The 13,762-nt window shown below is 52.6% G+C and overlaps 1 long non-coding RNA gene across 2 annotated transcripts; it reads right to left on the bottom strand.

The window, feature by feature from the left end:
* Window positions 1-1,478: 1,478 nt before the first annotated feature.
* Window positions 1,479-9,135, bottom strand: LOC101561780. 2 transcript variants are annotated; one of them, XR_002820907.1, is made up of 4 exons: window positions 8,874-9,135; window positions 5,319-5,376; window positions 2,746-2,838; window positions 1,479-2,462 (listed from the first exon to the last, which is right to left on the bottom strand). It is a non-coding gene; the product is annotated as an uncharacterized LOC101561780 (long non-coding RNA). The 2 variants fall into 2 exon arrangements; XR_002820908.1 differs by lacking the exons at window positions 1,479-2,462; window positions 2,746-2,838; window positions 5,319-5,376 and adding exons at window positions 6,424-6,602; window positions 7,805-7,958.
* Window positions 9,136-13,762: the final 4,627 nt, after the last annotated feature.

The following is a 13,762-nucleotide window of genomic DNA, read 5'->3' as shown; positions in this document are numbered from 1 at the left end:
GCTTCCTGTCAGCTTCCTATCTGCTTCCTGTCAGCTTCCTGTCTGCTTCCCATCTGCTTCCTATCAGCTCCATGCCTGCTTCCTGTCTGCTTCCCATCAGCTTCCTGTCAGCTTCATGCCCGCTTCCTGTCAGCTTCCCGTCAGCTTTCTGTCTGCTTCCTGTCAGCTGCCTGCCTACTTCTGGTATTTTCTGGAGACACGTCTTCCTTGCTTCACCTACCTCCTCATTTCCTTGAAATCCCTGAATCCAGTTTGGAGTCTCCCCGAACCTGAGAAGTGGTCACACTCGCCTGCTAAGAGACGCCAACACTAGTGAACAGGGCCCTTTCAGGGTGTGCAGCCCAATCCCAGCTCTCTCCCCTGGTGTCCAGAGATACCAGCGCAGGCTGCACCATCCTGGGACCTCAGATTGGTCATGCGGTCTTCTCCTTAAGCTCTGTGTCGCAGTATCTCCAACCTCCCCCTGCAGCCAGGGTGGAGCTGCTTTCAGTCCTTCCTACCTCTTCATTGCTTATTCTGTCTTTCCATTTTCTTCGGTAATAATTTGCTCTGTGAGTCACTGGTGTGATTTCTGTCTCCTGGTCACACCATGGCTGCTACAAGGGTGACTTTCCTGACTTCAGGTGTTTCTATGGCTACCCTGAAGGTCACAGCAGCTTCAGCCACAGTAACTCTGAGGTAGACACCTCCAAGTGTCCATCAGCGTAGGGTGCAGCAGGCCCATGTGGTGGCCTATTACCAATCCTTAAAAGGAATGAAATCCTACTACATGCCACCACACAGATGAACCTGGAGAGTGTTCTAAGCAAGGCAGGGACAAAAGGACCTGAGCCTGAGGCTGGTTTGTGAGGGCGACCTCCTCACTGACAGTTAGGTGGCCAGGGCAGGGGAACCGGGCATCACTGTCTGAGCTGTAGCATTGCTGATTACGGTGCTGAAGTGTTGTGGGTGTTGATGTGCTGGCGGTTGTGCAGTAAATGCATGTACACTTGGAAATGGTCACGTGGTAAACTTTGTGTCGCATGTATTTTGCCTGAATGCCCCTGCTTAAAAGCTCCAGTAGTGACCCTGCTAGGAAGTGGCTCAGTGAGGACTGACAGGTGAGGGCACGTGCTTTCCCAAGCAGCGTGCTGCAGCTCTGTTATGGCTTGTGTCTCACTGTCCCCCCAAAGCCTCATGTAGTCATGGACTGGACTTCTAGACTCTGTGATTTATTCATGAGCCAGAGCTGGGATTATGGGTGTGAGAGCTGCTGGGATTATGGGTATGAGTGCTACACCCAGCCTGGGGCAGACAGCCTGCATGCAACATAAGGGAGACAGACATGCTCTCTCTAGCCATTGTTGCCACTGCTCCTTCCATTTGCTCTTGCTGTTTTGCTGTTTTCTGTCACCATGGACTGCTGCCCTCTGCTACATGCTGCTCTGCCTTGGAGCCAGCTGAGTATGGACTGAAACTTCTAGTAACTGTGAGCTGAATAAACCTTTTCTTCCTGCATTTTTGGTGCTGGGTATTTTGTCCTAGCAACAAGAGAAGAGTAACTGAGACAGGCACTGCTGGAGGTGTGCATGTAACGGTCCCTGTGGGTGCACTGTCCCCTCTACCCTGGGTGCTGCATCCATCCAGTTGCGTGGTATCATCTGCCACCAGACCCAGCACTCTTGGCAGGCCATGTTTACCTCTTTCCTGAGCAGTGTTTCTAAAATCCCCCGAGATGACCCTACATAGAGTGCGTCCAGTACACTGAGAGCCCACGGCTCTCTGGGAAGCATTTCATGGGCTACCCCACCATAGAAAGCAAAGGAAGGAGAAGAAGCAGCCTTGTCTAGTAACACTGAAGCAGATTAAGTCATGCAGCACTTTCAAGAGGCAGGAAAACAGCAACTCCAAGAGGCACGGTGAAGGCGAGATATCAGTGTGGCTGGGTGATGTGACTTCACATGATTGGCCAAGTGGCCCCACACGTCCCTGGCCAGCCATGCCCCATGACACCTGTGAAATTATAATAATTAGTGCACGAGTGGAAATAGGGCTGAAGATTTTTCTTGGCATCATAGCACCAAGGCTGCCGAATGTCTTATAAAGCAAACAGATAGCCCGCCTCTGGGGGGGGAGGCGAGGGCCCACAATTCCTGAGTCGGTGCGGGAGCTTCACCTGATGCAGTCTGCAGCTGGAATCCTGCCTACTGTCCTCAGCTTGGCCACCTGGCAGGTGCTGGTGGCTCTGCTAGTCCCAGAAACCTCTGTGTCCCAGGTGATCAGGTGTGGGGCAGGAAATGGAGCTCTCCTTCCACCGGCCGGAAGAACTTTGGTGGACACAGCTCCAGCCCGGTGGGGCTTTCTCTCGGTCCGCCCCAGCCACCCGGCTCATATAGCTGTCAGGGAGGGTGTGGAATTCCATAGCACTTAAGCGCCTTCCTGCGTTGAGTCCTATGATTACTCCTTGGCGTGACTGCAGGCTCCTTTGGGTAGAAAGCAGGCCAGCCTTCCTCTGCGGAAATACCTTCCAGAATTCCAGCGTCTTTTCCCCACCGCATGGGGCGGCAGCTCCGACGCGCCCACCCAGCCGTGCTGTATACTGGGCCTGTCTGAACAGCACCGCCCTTCGCATCCCCTCCAGCCCCGCTCTAGCCGCTTGGCTCGGCTCCCTTCCCGGGGCGCACGCCTAGCTCTGGAAGTGTTCCTGCTCCGGGCTGTGGACCGTTAGTGCAGGTTAACCCAAGGAATGGTGGGAGCTGCACTCACCATGAACGATGTGGACACTTAGCTGTACCAGTCCTCAGACCCCGAATCACACGCTTCTGCTCAAGCCTACACGTAATGTCTCCCTGCATCTGCCTGGAATTCCAGAAATGCATCCCGAATGGCCAGTGCTGACCTTGCTTGCTTTGTGCTGTGGCGAGGGGACGCATACGTCGCAAGGACAAGGGAGATGGTCGTTCCCTTCAGGAGTTTAACACTCGTTTAGGGCTACAGAGTATTTTTTTTTTTTTATCTTAATGGAGAGCTTTAGTTATTTTTGTGGTAAAATGCATGAACAGGAAAATCATGTTAACTGCTTTAAGTACATGATTCAGTAGCAGTGCGTGCTTCACGCTGTGACCTTTTCTCAAAATTATTTATTTCGAGCTACAAATTTGGCTGTGTAAAAGTGAGTTCTACCCTCACCTTTTGGGCGTGCTTTGGTCAAACACACACGGTCGGGGGTGGGGATGGCAAGGCTCTGGCCGCCTGGCGCCCCTCCCGCCCCGCCCCCACTGCTCCTCTCCCGTCCCCACGTGTCCCCACCGTGTCCCCACCGCGCCCTCCCTGCCCCTTACAGGATCCGGGCGACTGAAGGCCTCACAGCAGGGCGGAGCCCGTGGAAGCGTTTCTGCGGCCCCAGGGCGCAGGGAGAGGGCTGGGGGCTCCTGGCTCCAGGAGCGCGCCGCGGCTACGGCTGGGTCCTCAGCCACGCTGGACGCCGAATGGGGAGTCGCTCGCAGGTGTAGACGGGCATGTTCGGGTCAGAGGGACGCTCAGAAGACACTCCTCCCCGACGGCTGCTCTGGCCGCACAGCGGCACGCCGGGCCACAGCTCTGTGCGGTGCGGCCAGCCAGGGCGCAGGACCGCACCGCAGGAGACGCCACCCCGAGGCCGCACCACGCGTCTCCGGTGTCGCCAGCCCGAGCGCAGCCCTTAACGCGGGGAGGCCTCAGCCCGCCTGCCTCACGCACACCTTCCCAGTGTGCTCCTGTTCCGGCCTTGGAGCCCTGCAGAGCTCTCAGAATTAGAGCCTGAGGGTGACACCCCACTTCCTGCTGCCTGCCACGTGGGATGTGAAAGGTTCACAATGAGACGCACAGCTCACAGCAAGCGCTTCGTGTTGGTCAGTACTCCCGCCCCTTCCTCACGGGGTGTTTTTCCGGAGGGCCTGGCAGGCGGCCCAGCTGGCTGATTGGAGGGCAAGGGGGGTTCTTCCCAAGACTGTTCTTCTCAACCCTCCCATTGGCTGGGTAAATGGACAAAGGGCAGGTGGCATTTACACACCACGGAGTACTACACAGCCACTGGAGTCACAGGTAGGCAAGTGGGACATCTTTTTTCATGTATTTGGTACAGGGTCTCACTATGAAGCTCGGATTCGTAGTGATCCTCCTATTTTCAACCTCCCCAGTGCTGGGATTGCAGGCATGCACAACCGCACCCAATCTCAGTGGCCGTCTCGGCGCACCAGGGTGTGGGCCTGGTGTGGCACGTGATGTGGGGGACGGAATCCTGGTCCCTGTGCTTGCCTAGGCTGGCACATCTTGAGGCTACAGTACTAAGTGAAGTAAATCAGACCCTCAGCTTAAGTGTCCTATACATTCTCTCACACGAGAAAGCTGAAGTTTACAAGAGCAAAGTACAAGATGACAGGAGGCAGGGAGACAGAGCCTTCGTGAAAGGGAGGAGACCAAGAGGTGGGCAGAGGGGTAGGGTGAGGACAGGTGGGCCGGGAAGAGGGGTTACGGCATGTTAAGTGCATGGGCTGGACCAACTTCTCTTGAGGAATACAGTCATTCTGGATGGAGACAGATGCTACTAAAAATAAAATTAAATAAAAATAATAGTTTAAACTACAACTCTTGTTGCATAGGTCCTGCTTTACCTTGGTCTTAACCATCCAGTAGAAAAGTATGAAGACGAAATATAGGAAGTAAAGCCATGCTGTTATGTTGAGCTGTGGGGGACTCAGGTCAAAAATTTCTGACATTGCCAGTTAAACAGAAGACCCAATGCTATTATGGGCTGCTGGACTCTTTTAGAATATTTTGCTGAGTTTACACACCTGTAACATTCAATAACGGAACTTAAAAAAAAAAGGGGTATACAGATGAATGTCCATTTTGTATCTGTGTATTTAAAGTGGTTGGGATAGAGATATAGTTACATTCTCTCAATGAATAGAATGATTTGTTCTAATGGTGTTTGTAAATAGGATCTTAGGTCTGCATCTTGTACAGCAATTAACCACTAAGAAGAATATATGCAGTGTGTTGGTTATTGAAACTGTCCTACCAATTTGATTTGAAACTGTCTCATTGCTGTTTATCAATAAAATTATGAAAAAAATAATAGTTTAAAACCCACACAAAACAAAACAAATTCTTTATACCCCCATTTTCTAAAGATTCCCGTGCTTTTACTGTAATAAAATTAAACCTAATTAGCTCTTATTTTTATGGTTGTTTTAGAGACTCTCCACCTTTATGCAAAGGAACATCTCTTGATAGCTCAGGTATTTACAGGTATTTTACATGAGCCCAGCATGTTCAGCTCCAAGGTGTGGTGTCACCTGGCTCTCCTTCACCTCCATTTTCAGGTCAGACGTCTTCTTGTCCAGGAACTGACACCTGAAGGAGAGATAGGGTGCACCGTGTGCGCACATTCTTTTTCCCCAGAGGACACCACAGCGTCTGATGCCCTGCGTGCATCGTCAAGTGATCCTTGAGTCAACCGCTTAGGAAGCAGAAGAGGGTGCAGAAACTCCAGCTGCTGGCTGCCCACCTTCTGCGCTTCCATTTTCTAGAGACGGTCAGGGCGCCTAAAGAAGGAAAAGGAGCCGGACTCCGGGCAGCCAGGTTGGCCACCTCCCAGGCCCTCTGGAAGAACAGTCTGCGGGGAGGGGGCTGGCATGCCGACGAGCGCTCTCGGGGCGAGCTGCGCGCTCCAGTCTTTCTGAGCCATTCACATCCTGAGCATCAGGCAACAGGAAGCAGAGTGGCGTCCTGGCACTGTAATTCTGAAAACTGGAGGATTCTGAGGTCAGAACATGAGTGCATTGTGAAGCATAGTAGAGATTGTTAAAACATTTTCCCATTCTTTATGTTTGTCACTTTCCATCCCTGGGACAAAATACTCGACACACACAGCCTCAGGCGGAGCAGTTTGGGTTGGCTTGCGGCCTGAGCATGTTCAGGCCATAGTCGTGCTTCCCAGGCAGGAGGATGTGGTGGAGCAGAGCCGGTCAGGGTGCGGCCAGGAAGTGGCCACGTAGGTATGCACCGCCAGCTCGCAGCCAGCCCCACCCGCAGCCGCGCCCTGCCTCCCGGCAGCCGCGGAGAGTGCACAGGTGGATTAGTGGATTAACCCGCTGAAGAGTACAGCAGTCCCCTGGGCAAGCTTGGTACAGAAACACTACCTCTGAGCACACGAGACTCTGGGGACACTGTAGATCTGAACCACGGGTGTGTTCTTATCTATCCTATGGCCGAAACATTCATTACTGATCTTTTTATTCTGGAAGATCTTCTGCAGTGAGGGCTACAGCTACATGAGGGCTATACTGACATATCAAAAGTATAAAAATGTGGTGTGTTTAAATTTTAAAAATGTATCAGTAAAAGACACATTGCCATGAATCCCCTTGAAATACTCCCCTTGCTTCAAGCACATTCACCCCACTGCTCCTGTCACTTTCTGCAGCAGCTTTGGAAATCTTTTTTGTGTGTGTCTTCCCAAGTTCTCACAGAAAGTGTGGCCGAGCGCCATCGGCAGAAAGCAGCTCGTGTGACACTATGGTGCGTCCTCACACACCTCATTCTCCAGGTCTTGGCACCGTGCGACGTCTGGGTCCTCCCTGAAGTCACAGTGACCATGAGGGGTAAAGCTTTGGAATGATGCACCACATGGAAGCAACCGCAAGAGCCCAGGCTGGCCTCAAACTCTCAGAAATTCTCCTGCCTCAGCCTCCTGAGTACTGGGGTTACAGGCCCGCACCACCATACTCAGATTTATTAATTCTTCTCCAAAACGCTGTTTTTCAATATGAGAGTTGTTTTATAATGAAAATCAATTGATAACTTTTGAGCATCTTCTCATCAATATTGTTAAAAGATAATCAAATTCAGTTCTGACAACAAGAAAACGTTTTCAAGTCTTCTTTTTCTTTTTTGTTCTTTCATTTTCTTTCTCTTTTCTCTTTTTTCTTTCTTTCTTCTTTCTTTCTTTTCCTTTCTTTCTTTCTTTCTTTCTTTCTTTCTTTCTTTCTTTCTTTCTTTCTTTCTTTCTTTCGTATTTAGTACAGAGTCTACAGGGTCCCACTATGTAGACTGAACTCATAGTGATCCTCCTGCTTTCAGCCTCCCAAGCACTGGGATTACAGGCCTCACCACCCGCCCAGTTTAAATAGCCATTTCAGCCCGCCTTAGGGGCTGGGCCAGTACGGCAAGCGGGGATCTAACTCCATCGCGAGCCTGCCTAAGCAGGGGCTTTAGTCTGCTCAGCTATTCTTTTCTTTTCTCTGGTTTTCTCTGTCCCGAAAGGCAAAGATTCGGTACCAGCCTCTTGGATTTTGGACCTGTTACCACTGCTATACAACAGTGGTTTTGTTAGCATAAGAGAGCTCTTGCATTCCTTCCAGACTTTGTCATTCCTAGGGCATCTACAGTGCTGATTCAGGGGGACTAGGCAATCTCCTAAATAAGAACATTTTGTATCATGCTGGGAAAACTTCTCATTGGTCAATTTTTGCACTTCTATTATTTGAAAGTAAGTTGCAAGCTTGGTGTCAAGGTGAGATCATTTATTTCTACAACTTCTTTTAAAATTTCTCTTGTGCCCGGTTTGGATACATGACTACGAGTCTATTGGTCCCAAGTTTCTTCTTTTCCACGTCCCTATAAATTTGGGGGGCTTAATGTGTGTGTTTATAAAGTCGTTGCTTCCTGGGGACTGTGAGCCAGGCTTCTCTTTCACAGGCCCCAGAGGGGGTGCCGTGAGCGTACTGGTTGTTAGAGCGCTACCTCAAAGGGGAGGTGAGGGTGCGGAGCGTGCCTGAACTTGCCTTCGCTCTCCGCGCAGCCCGGCTCCGCTGCTTCCACGGAAGCGTCTCCTCGGGGTTCTTTCCGGCTCGCGGGACTCGGGCTGGCTGAGGGTCTGCAGACACGTGCACCCCGGCACCTGCGTGTTCTGCTCGAAGCACAGGATTTCTCTTCTGGAAACGCACATTCGGCTTTCCAAAGGCGGGGAGACCTCTGAAGAGTCTAGAGGAAACCCCGCATGCTGCCCCTACCCGAGAGCCCACAGCTCGGGTCTGGCTGGGTGTGCCCGCTCCTGCCCGCTGCACCCTGCAGGTCCCTGCGCTGCCACCACTCCTGGGTTCTTCTCCTTTCCGTCCTTTAACAACCCACCCCTTCGCACTTGCTTCCTGGGCGAGGTTACCTTCACCAGCTCCTAGGAGCGGACTCGTGGAGAAGGGTCAGCCAGGAGCGCCTGGGCGCGCGACAAGGAGGGAGGGCGAGGCTCAGTGAGCGCTCTGCCCGGGGCCCAGCCGGGTCCCAGATGTGGATTCTGTGCTGCAAGACAGTGAGCGCCCTTGCACCCCAGGCCCAGGCAGATACAGAGCTCAAATGAGCGGAGGCCAGTCCCCTTGCCAGCTCTCTGGGGAACCCTTCTCCCCTCGGAGCCCCGGCAGAGGGCCTGCGCCTTGGGCCCCACTCCTGCTGAGTCAGGCTGCTGGTTGACTGGAATTTGTGTCCATGAAGCATCTTTGTCCTGCCTTGTCCCAGTTCTCTCCCTTGTGGGCTGCGCAGGCCAGCAGGTCCCCCTTTTCCAGTCAGCAAATCTCCCCTAGCCCCACCCCAAGGCAAGGCACCCCATCGGAGGTCTTCTCCGGGGCTGGGCAGCTCTTCAGGATGAAAGCGAGGCCAGGAAGAGGACGAGGCCTGAGTCCTCAAGCGAGGCAGGAGGGCCGTTCTGAGAATTGCATCAAATTGTGAGTGTGGTTGGTTTCCTCAGCAAAAGAAGATGGGGTGAGGAAGGACAGAGATAAAGACAGAAAGGAGACAAGGAAAACTATACTTCCAACATCTAACTTTTAAGGAAACTGCAGCTTAGGAGACAAATTTACCTCAGGTCATCCAGATGAGTGTTTAGGCCTTGCTGCTGAGGCTCCTCTGCTTCTTGCTTCTTCCATCATGCCAAAGCTCTCAGAGATGCTCTGTCCCTGCTGGTGGCAAGAAGGGCAGCAACCTGACTTTGAGATGAACTGACAGATTCAGAGGTCTCAAGGGGATCATGGGCAAAATATCTTAGGTCAGCCGTCTTGAAGGGCACCTCCGGAGCTGTGGTGCCTCTCTGTCCCTCCCTCCCGCCTCCCGTCCTCGGACCGGTGCTTCTGTCACTCTGCCTACTAATCTGCCACTGGAGTCTACATACATACTGGGGGAAGTGGTTAAAGTCCCTTCTTTATTTGGGGACGGTTAGAGACTGCAGCTGCAGAGAAAGCAGGCACCAGGCTGTGGGGTAGGAAGGAGGCAGGTCACTAACAGGAAGCCAGGTTGACTGAAGTCTGGGCCGAACTGAGTGCAGGGAAGAGGGGGCACCCTCGCTGGCCTGCTGCGCCCTGCTGGGGCTTTGGCTGTTATTCATGGATTGGTGCATCCACTCATTTGGCGGATGCTTGGCTGGACCCCTCCATCCCTCCTTGGGATAAAAGAGAAAGCAGAGTGAACATGACTCTTACGCTCGTGAAGCTCCATTCAGGGCAGAGAGAAGAGAGTGAAAACAGCATGAGGTCCACAGTGCTATGGGGAAGGGAAAGGGCGCTTGGCTCTCAAGGAGCAGAGCAGCCTTCCTGAGGGGCTGGTGAGGAGCAGGCTGCAGTGGTCATGGAGGCCGGGCCTGCCCCAGCAGCTCAGCTGAGCTGTGGAAAGGGAGGCAGATGTGGCAGTGGGAGTCAAGGCTGCTGTGATGAGGACTGCACGGCATGGCACTGGCGAGGGTAGGGCTGAGCGACGTTCAGGAGGCCAAGTTCCCTGCTGGCGGCCAACCAGAAAGCAAACAGCCCTGCTCATCCGAAGGCCCTGGGTGTTCTACCAGCAGTCTGCAGGCTGCTGCTCCAAGCCCACTTTCCTGTGAATAACAACGTGTATGTTGGTAAGTACTTACTTTCAGAATTGCTATTGGGTGTGTGAGTTCCAAGACGCATCTGCGATGAAGGTTGGCTTTGCTGCCCCGTGCAGATCCGCTGGTCAGGAGAGTGCAGGTCCCGGGACGAGGTCGCTGGTTTGGATGGAGCAGTGTTGACCTTCCTTGCTGTAGGGAAAGGCTGGGAAAAACCACACCAGTGCTCGGGCTATGGCGTTGTCACTGTTGTTCCTCTATTTTGGGCTTGCTGATCCCCAGGCAGGGAATGCTGCCCGCTGCCAGAGCTGCATTGCCTTGGAGAGGGCACTACATGCTGGACCTGCCAAGCACACTGGGGTCTGATCCTCTGCCACCCCCGGTGCCACGCCGAGCTCTGTAGGTGAGAGATGAATGCCTCAGCAGGTCGCTCGGTAGGGTGAGGAGCAGCCCTTCATGTGGCCTCCTTCCCAAATGCATCTCGAGGGGTTGAAGCCCACAGCCTGTGGCTGCAGTGAAGTTTTGGTCTCTGTGTACCTGTGTGGGTGCTGGGTCCTGTGATTTATGTGCAGGGGAGAGCCTGTCGCCAGGGCAGGCAGTGGGGCACTTCAGGTCCAGAGCCCGCCCCATCACAGAGCTGTGCCTGGCCCCCTCTACATCTTCATCCCAGCCTTCAAGCAGCTCTGCCCGGGACGTCTTGTGGCCAATGCTGCATCCAGCCAGTCCTGGTAGCCAGGAGCAGAGAGACAGGGAGGAGTGGGCAATAGATGCACCTCCAGCCAGGTCCCCCCCAACAGCAGGTGTACAGTCCACATTGTGCAAGCACCTCCTGATGCAGGATGAATCTGGACACTCATCCAATGTCCAGGTAGACGCTAGGGAGCATGGGAGGAAGGACGGGCTTGGGGGTTCATGGTTCTGTTTTAGACAACTCTGAGAGGAGCTGTTGATGCTCCGGGGGTTCAGCTCCCGCCAGATGGTTTCCATCTCCCCAGACCCTTCCCTGGTGGGACAGCTGCTTTAGCAGCTCCAGGTTGACAATTGCAGCCTAGTCGCATCTCTGGTTGGGGTGGAGACAGGGCAGAGCTGGTCCCGTGGACCCTCCCCACACTTGTGTGCACAGCAAGAGCAGCGAAGAACATAGTCCTGAGCTGCAGGCGACAGCTGTGCTAGCACCAGCCTGCCTGCGAGCCGCACCAGCACTCCAGTCTGGCTGTCTGCACTGCCCCCAGCAGCCACGTGCCAGGCCCCCGCCCAGGCTTTGCACTGCTGAACTCCCCTGGAAGACTCCTGCCAAGACCAAAACTGTAGCTCTTCAAGGCCTGCGTGCCTTGAGACGGCTCGAAGGCCATCGAGGGACTTAAGACTGTCAACAGCATGGCCTCCATGGTTTCCTCCTCTCCCAGTCTGTGGCTACAGTAAAACGGACCTCGTTGTTGGTGACAGTCATGATTATATGACAATTCAAAGCAAAATGGAGTCTGTCTTCAACCACAAAGTCCTCTCATCAGTTGTCCTCTGTGCCTGGCACTTTTCCTTTCATTAACATGCAGCCTTATTGGCTCATTAACATGTAGCCAAACCCTTGGGAACATGAAGCAGTTGTGTGAGCCACTCACCCATTTGTATGCATTTGTATGCATGCGTGACTGTTCAGCTTCTAACAACCTATCCAAGGCCAAAATACATTAGGGGGTTCAAATAGAAGCTCACAGGGAGCCCCGTAATGAGACTGTGTTGGTTATTCCAGCGTTTTGCCCATTTCCTCTTTCTCTAGTAGTTTCATTAGAACTCCAGTCATTGTAAGAGCAAGTAGATTTTTTATTGTTTGCCTAGTTGCTGTGATACCAGTGCATGGCCAACCATCTGTAAAGCTGCAGTTATTACCCTTACTTAAAATTTAGCAGGCATCCTCAGTGCTGGGGAAGGAATTCTGCAAGAAAGCCAGCAGGGAGACCCAGCTCTGCACAAAAATGGGCAATGGGACCCTGAGTGCCACATCAGACCAGAGCCTAGAAGCAGTGCTCGTGGACACTGTGGGAAGGTCCTGAGTGTGGATTCGCTGCTGTCCGGCAGGTGCCTGCCATTCGGAGCCCAGCAGCCTCCTTCTCTGCAGGGAATGTGGGTCCATGCACCCACATGCTTACTTCATTCAGCATTTCTTGAAATGGATGAGCATGTTGGCTCTGTAATTTATGTCTCAATGATTCCAGCAGAACTTTCTCCTTCAGCCTCACAGTTTTTTCTTGTTCTTTTATGTGTTTTTCTCTCCATTCAGCAGTAAATTGAGAGTGACGGTGGTTGAGTTCCTGCCACTGCAGTTTCTCTCTCTTCCCAACCCCTTTGGCCAGGGATGATTCTGAGGAGGCCTGACAGTGAGATGGTGCGGAGGCAGCTGCTCTCTGGAATGAGACGCGCTGGTCCTGCTACTGCAGGCAGGGAGCCAGCCTTGCCCTGCTATCCTGCTTCAGACAGGGCAGCACTGTGTTGCCAACCTGCTGAGGGAGGGAGGTGCTTCTCTCCCAGAGCCGGCGTGACCACATCCCAGACCGGCTGGAACAGACCAAGGCTGCACCTAGTGTCCAGCACGACTGTGGCCAGCCTAGGTTCGTGTCGTTGCACTGTCACAGACTGCATGCTCAGCCTGCTCGATGCACCACTGTAGATCCTGTATCTCATTAGGCAAATGGTATATGGACATTAAGGTTTAATGACGGAGTTCTGCTCCTGTGACTAGGTTGTTAATTGAGGTGGTCATTAACTATACATGCCTCATGCATTACACTATTCAGAACAAAGAAATGGTCAAGGGAAACTCTAGCTTGATTAACTTGCTTCTATTTGCATAACTCTTACACGCAGTAATGTAATATATGACAGAACAGAAAGCTACAGTACTGTACTGTGCAGTACAATCAGCAAAAATCACAGTATGTAAATATAAGTCAAGCTCTACAAAAAGGCATTAAGGTTTGATAAACAAGAAGCACAGAACTATACAAAGAAAAGAAATGGGTCATCAAGTCTGAATAGTTGTTAGACAGGAAGGTCATTTGACAGGGAGTCTGCCCAGTTTTAGCTGGCTCCATCTGCCTGGGGCAGGGCCTTCAGGAAGATTACTTGCAATTGAGTAAAGGAATAGCTGCCTTTGTCCAGCAGTGGCCTTCTGGGCATTATGGGGTTTGGCCTAGTGCTGATGCCGAGGAGGTGTCAAGCTCACTTGCGCATTATTACAGAGCTCAGGGCCCTTTCCAAGGCCCTACATCCCTCCAGGTGGATGCCCCTATCTCAGAAGACATCCCCAAGGCCTCCTTCCACTGGTCATCCGCTGTGTGTGATATGTGGTGAGACCGCCCTGGCCATCTGAGGACAACGGCCAGTCCTTTCTGGCCATCTGGAGCAGGCCTTCCACCTGGCTCAGGTTGGTTTTGAATTAAACATCTTTGACCACACAGAGAACGCGGGCAGAGCCCTGGCTAGGTGGTCCATAGTGAGCCTTCTATGCTTGCAGAAAGAGGAAAGAAAACAAGATGAAAGGGAGGCATAAAGGCCCGCGCACATGACTAACAAGATAGCCACAAGCTCACAACACTACTGTGAGTTGCCAAGGGCCCTCAGTCCAAGGACCAAACTGAAAGGAAGTTGAAGTTCTCTGGATGGAGCCGTTAGTGGGCATGGCCACTCCCTCCTTAAGAAATGTCTTAGAAATAGTAGGAAAATTTCTTAGTAGAACTTCTTACCCTGTGCCTCTGTTTACAGTTTAAAGGATGGTGTGAAAACACTCACAAGAGGCTTTGTGGGCACAGGGCTTAGCTGGCACTGGCACCAAAAGGGACCTCCTTCAGGCCCATTGTCACACCCTGAGGCCTGTTTTCCTGGAAAACATGAAGACAA

This window comes from Octodon degus, unplaced genomic scaffold (assembly GCF_000260255.1).
Source record: "Octodon degus isolate 3935 unplaced genomic scaffold, OctDeg1.0 scaffold00034, whole genome shotgun sequence".
NCBI classification, from domain to species: Eukaryota; Metazoa; Chordata; class Mammalia; order Rodentia; family Octodontidae; genus Octodon; species Octodon degus.
This window is presented reverse-complemented; position numbering and strand designations above follow the sequence as displayed.